This window comes from Entelurus aequoreus, linkage group LG02 (assembly GCF_033978785.1).
Source record: "Entelurus aequoreus isolate RoL-2023_Sb linkage group LG02, RoL_Eaeq_v1.1, whole genome shotgun sequence".
NCBI classification, from domain to species: Eukaryota; Metazoa; Chordata; class Actinopteri; order Syngnathiformes; family Syngnathidae; genus Entelurus; species Entelurus aequoreus.
In genome coordinates, this window is record NC_084732.1 from 46275611 (window position 1) to 46281744 (window position 6134).

The 6134-nt window shown below is 53.1% G+C and overlaps 1 protein-coding gene across 6 annotated transcripts in view; it reads left to right on the forward strand.

Moving 5' to 3' along the window:
* Positions 1-583: 583 nt before the first annotated feature.
* Positions 584-6134, forward strand: part of rnf111 (ring finger protein 111) — a 97949-nt gene continuing 92398 nt past the window's right edge. For all 6 annotated transcript variants that reach the window (XM_062027777.1, XM_062027794.1, XM_062027784.1 and 3 more), the window contains exon 1: positions 584-726. The gene's annotated coding sequence lies outside the window, so the exon portion shown is untranslated. The remainder of the gene's footprint in view (positions 727-6134) is intronic.

Genomic DNA, 6134 nt, shown 5'->3' on the forward strand with positions numbered 1-6134 from the left:
ATATATATATATATATATATATATATATATATATATATATATATATATATATATAGCAAGACACTTCACCCTTGCTCCTGATGGGTCATGGTTAGGGCCTTGCATGGCAGCTCCCGCCATCAGTGTGTGAATGTGTGTGTGAATGGGTGAATGTGGAAATAGTGTCAAAGCGCTTCGAGTACTTTGAAGGTAGAAAAGCGCTATACAAGTATAACCTGTTTACCATTTACATATATATAAGGCCCAAAAGTATTGTTCTGACCTGTGAGCAGGTACTGCCAATCATTTGGCAATACGTGCATAACATGTTACTCTGATCATAACCTATTATCTCTGAAAATATATTTAAATTATAAATAAATAAAATACAATTATATATATATATATATATGTATATATGTATATATATATATATATATATATATATATATATATATATATATATATATATATATATATATATATATATATATATATATATATATATATATATATATATATATATATATATATATATATATATATATAAAATGACCACAAGATCCTCTGGAAGGATGAATCAAACTGTCGTAAAAGTGCCGTAAAATGAGGCCAGGCTGCCATTTGGCGCCCCCATGCGGCAATGAGAGCCAGCACTGGGTTGTAGGCAACGAACAGACGAGCTGCTGGGTAAACAACAGTGAACGATTGGAGAAGCAGGAATGGGAACTTCGTCGAGGACAAACGGTGAGACACGTTTATCTTATCAAACAGACACACATTAGCTACGTTCTGCCGTCATTCTACAATCGGAACGAAAGGACCGCGAAGCTAAAGTGTGTGTGCAAAGCCGTCTTTTGGCTAAGTGTCGCTGAGCTCGCTTTCACGTTAGCTTAGCGCGTAGCCCTTCAGGGCCCATGGCTTTCAATGTAGCTCTCATCCGCTTGTGTTGTCACTTTCACAATCCCAGCCTCTAACTAACAATTTCTATGTAGGCCCGACCAGCTACGGCGAGGGTGCTTTTTGATGTAGCTGTCTTTAATTGTTGTCTCATTATTTCCTACCGGATTTAACCGAAAGGATGTTAACACATTTGGCAAAAAAACAGTCAATAGCAGATATTTGTAGTCTTGATTGTGTGGCGTATGTGTCAGACTAACTCAAAATATACTATATTTCGCTTCATTCATGATCGACGTAGTATTATCGCAAGGGGTCGGTACTCATATTTTCTGGGTTTGTGGGGAGCTGCCCAGACAGACAGTCGAAGAAACGGTGCCTCACATATAGTCTATTTTATGTTAAATTCACCCAAAAGAACACATTCCGATTTTAACAGGCCAAGTTAGCATCTTGACTTACTGTAAAAGCTATTACACCATATTTCCTTCAGCATCACGAGCCATGTTGGCCCCGAAAATATTGCCATTTGATCTCACTTGAGCAAAATATTTATTCTTAGTCCAAACGCCTAAGACATTTTTGTCCTGTGCTTTCTGATATGCATCTAAAATGTACGCCATCCACATAACAAATATGCATCCTCAGAGAGTGTCAATGCTTGAGACATGCTGGCACAGAATTGTTAGACCGAAAAAATAAATCATCATCATAGCGTATCACATACTTGCCAACCTTGAGACCTCCAATATCGGGAGGTGGGGGGTGGGGTGGGTATTGGGGGCGGGGGGCGTGGTTGGGGGCGTGGTCATTTACCGCTAGAATTTACCAACTCGAGTATTCCATATATATTTCATATATGTGTATATATATATATATATATATACATATATATATATATTGTAATAATATCAGGAATGTAGGCTCAGAGACTTCTTCAGTTATCTTGCATTTATTGTACAAGATGCATTTAAGGCACACAACAGCTCCAACATGCGTCTATCTCCTTTACCAGCAAAACTCGAACCAACACTTCCTGTCAACAACGTCACTTCCCTAACATCCCCGGAAGTCCCGCCCCCCAGCCAAAGCCATTGGCTAACACCCCGTAGCCAGCCGCTACATCACCCCCCCTTACAAAAAGTCCTCGCCCTCGAGGACTGACCCGTAAGGCAACATTTGGCAACACCATAGCAGCATGTAAAACAGAGCAACCCATTAGTGCAAACAAAACAGTGTAAACAACATAACCCTCACATCACACAAAAGCGGGTTCACAAACCCCCCCACCCCCCTTCCCTTCAGTCTAAGGACACCACAAAGTCTTGCAAGCGGTCCGGAGGCCTCTTCATCCGCCTCGGCCGCTTTCTTCCATTTCCCAGCAGTGGGACAGCTGGGTCGGGTGTGCCAGTCCTCGGGAGGGAGCTGGAGGGGCCGGGGGAGGAGGGGAGTGGGGAAATTGGTTCCCCCTGGGGCGTAAGCGGGGTATTGGTAAAGGGCTGGGCGGGCAAGGGAGAGGTCACCTGTGTATCCGAGGCAGGGGAAGGGGGACCCCCCGGTAGGGGGCGAGTCTGTCTCTGGAGGGCCACCTTCCTTCCCCGGGGGGGGGGCAGCTGGACACGATACACAACCTCTCCCAGCTTCTGGAGTATCTTACAGGGTCCTGTCCATTTGCTGTCCAGCTTGGGACTGCGGCCCTTCTTCCGAATCGGGTTGTAGACCCAGACCAACTCGCCTGGCGCGAAGTCCCTTCCTCGGGTCGTCACATCATAGTAGCGCTTTTGTTTGATGCCAGCTTCCTGCAGCTGCTCCCGAGCGAAACTGTGGGCTGAGGCCAGCCGGTCCTGTAATTTCCTGGCGTACTCTGGCCCTGCAGCGAAGGCCGGGGCATCCGGTGGGCGGCCAAAGGCCAGCTCTGCTGGTGTGCGCATCTCTCTCCCTAGCATGAGAAGCGCCGGTGTGCACCCCGTGGATTCTTGGACAGCAGAGCGACACGCCATCAGCACCAGTGGTAGGTGTTGGTCCCAGTCACGCTGGTGGCGGGAGGTGACAATGGCGAGCTGGTCTCCCAGGTTGCGATGGAACCGCTCCACTAACCCATCACTCTGAGGGTGCAATGGGGTAGTGTGGGTCTCGTTAATGCCCAGGCGCTCGCACAAGGCCGCGAACACCCGGGACTCAAAGTTTGTGCCTCGGTCACTGTGCAGAGACGCCATGACGCCAAACCGACCTATCATGCCCTCCACCAGGGCATCAGCAATGGTCTCTGCCTCCTGGTTGGGAATGGCGTATGCCTCTGGCCACTTGGTGAAATAGTCTATGGCGGAAAGGACATAGCGGTTCCCCTTGTCAGACAGTGGGTACGGCCCTGTAATGTCAATCCCCACCCTGTCCATGGGGCACCCCACTGGGAACTGTTGGAGCGGTGCCTGTGAGCGCCCAGTGGAGCCTTTGCGGGCAACGCAAGGGTCACAGCGGCGGCAGAAGTCCTCCACATCTCTCTTCTGCCGACCCCAATAGAACCCCTGTCGCAGCCGCTTGAGTGTTTTGGCGACCCCGAAATGTCCAGACCCACCTCCCCCATGCACTGCCTTAAGCACTGCCCCTTGCAGTCCCTTTGGCACTCTACCCACTGCAAAACAGGATGAAGGTCTGTGTCCTCCACCTGCGTGCGCCTCCAGCCAGCATTCGTCACAGTCTGTAGTTCTCCGCAGACAACGTTATCAGCCTGACTGACGGCCGCACACTCAGCGCCCTCTGCCCGCCGCTCTTGTTCCCGGGCTTCCCTGCGCTCGCAGTACCGACATCCGTCTGCTGCACACGGCCGGCGCGAGAGCGCGTCCGCGTTGGAGTGGCGAGCACCTGGCCGATGTTCTATTTTAAAGTTGTATCCTTGCAGCTCTTCCACCCACCTGGCAACCTGCCCCTCCGGCTCCCAGAAAGTCATTAGCCACTGGAGGGCAGTTCTGATCACAAAGGGGAGGCCACACAAGTAATATTTAAAGTGTCTGATAGAGAGCACCACTGCCAGGAGTTCTCGGCGGGTGACACAATAGTTCCGTTCCGACTTGTTGGAGTTTCTGGATGAAGTATGCCAGTATCCTTCCTGCCACGGCTGTGCAAGTACACCCCCCACCCCCACTCCGCTGGCATCAGTGTCCAGTAAGAAGGGCAGGGCGAGGTCAGGTGGGGCGAGTACCGGGGCCTCACACAAGGCCCGTTTCAGCCCCCAGAATGCCTCCTGGCACCCTTCGGACCACACAAAGTCTTTGCCTTTTTCCAGCAATCGATATAGGGGCGCGGCGATTGTAGCAAAACCCCGCATGTGCCTCCGATAGTACGAGGCAAGCCCAATGAAGCTCTTCAGCTGTCCTTGGTCCCGAGGGGCGGGCCAATCTCTCACAGCCCGCACCTTCTCCCCCATGGCGCCAATGCCATCTGCCCCCAGCTCATGTCCCAAGAAAGTTACTTCCCGCCGCATGAAACTGCATTTCTCGGGGTGCAGTTTAAGGCCCGCTGCTCGAATCCTCTCCAGGACTCTCCTCAGGGACCCCAGGGCTGCTTCGAAAGAACGCCCATGTACCAAGATGTCGTCCAGGTACACCAGGCACTCTTGACGGGAAATACCAGCCAGCACTTTGTCCATAAGCCGGGCAAAAGTGGCGGGGGCATTACAGAGCCCAAAACTGAGGACTTTGAATTGCCACAAGCCCCGGCCAGTACAGAAGGCGGATTTAGGGCGAGATTCAGGAGAAAGGGGTACCTGATAATACCCGCTTTTAAGGTCCAGAGTGGTGAACCACGAGGAGCCGGAAACTAGGTCCAGGGACTCATCAATACGGGGGAGGGGGTAAGAGTCTTTTGTGGTCACTTCATTCAGCCGTCTGTAATCCACACAGAATCGCCAATCTCCAGCCTTCTTCTTGGCGACCATGACCACAGGTGCCGCCCAGGGGCTCTCGGACGGCTCAATAAAGTCGGCCCGCAGCAGGTCATCTACGGCCTTGTCGCATACCGGCTGTCGAGCGAGGGGGATGCGGCGTGCGTGGCACTTGATGGGCCGCCCCAAGCCAGTGTCTATGACATGCTCTGCCAAGTGGGTTCTTCCCACTTCACTCTCGTTCATTGCAAAGCTGCCCTGGAATTCCACCAGCAGCTGTTTCAGCTGCTCCTGTTGCTGTTTCTCCAAGTCCCTGTACTCCTCTCTCCACACCCCTCCCCCTATGACCGGGGGTGCTGGCTGCGGGTGGGGGCCCGTGGGTAGTGATGCCCAGGGCTGGCATCCCCGGGTACTACACAGCTCTGTCTCCCCCTCATTGGCTGAAGGGAGACAGGGCGAGGGCAGGGGTAGTAACGAGGTGAGGTGTGAGGCAACAAGAATGTAGAGCGTTGCGGTGAAACGGGCAGGGGCCCGGGAACTAGGGTACCCATGGCAACTGTAGGGTCCCCCGGGAAGTTAAGTGTACCCCTCCCCATGTCTAGCAGGCACCCAGTGACTTGGAGGAAGTCCAGCCCTAAGATGCAGCAGTCTTGCACGTCTGCCACCCAAACTAGGTGGCAAACTCGCTTTCCCCCCACGCACAACCACAGGAACCCCTTCCCCACCATAGGAGCTAGCTGGCCCGTGACTGTGCGTAGCTGTACTGCTGTGGGCTCAAGTGGTGTACTGCTGGGAAGAACGTCCGGTCTTACCAGCGTTACCGATGACCCTGTGTCCACCAGACCCACGGTAGGCACCCCCTGGACAGAGACAGCAACATGGCAGGAGCCCCCACTTTTGGGCCCCCCCATGTCCAGCCCACCGCCATAGGTGGCACACTGCTGTCATCTACTTCTGGGGGGATGGAGTCCCTCCCCCCTGGCTGTGCCGCTGGGCACCTCCGGGAGCCCGAAAGCGAGAAGGAGTAGAAGGCGAGTCGTCGTCTGCTTCTGGGGGGAAGGAGCCCCTCCCCCTGGCTGTGCTGATGTGCTCCTTCCCCTGCTTGACGAGCCTGGGCTGGCGAGTCAGGGTCCGCGGTGGACGTAGGGGCCCGCATACCCCTGACTATGCGGGCCCGGCGCCGTTTCCCGGCTCACGACGAGTGGCAGGGCACTCCCTGCGAAAGTGTCCAGGTTGGCCACATCCCCAGCAGACCTGCATGGGGCGAGGGCCACGTTGACTTTGCAGAGTCACAGACCTCAGCAGTTCGGTAATTCCTTTCGCCCAAGCCGGAGCCCCGTCGCTAGACGGGTGTGACGATGCCGCCCTCACTGGA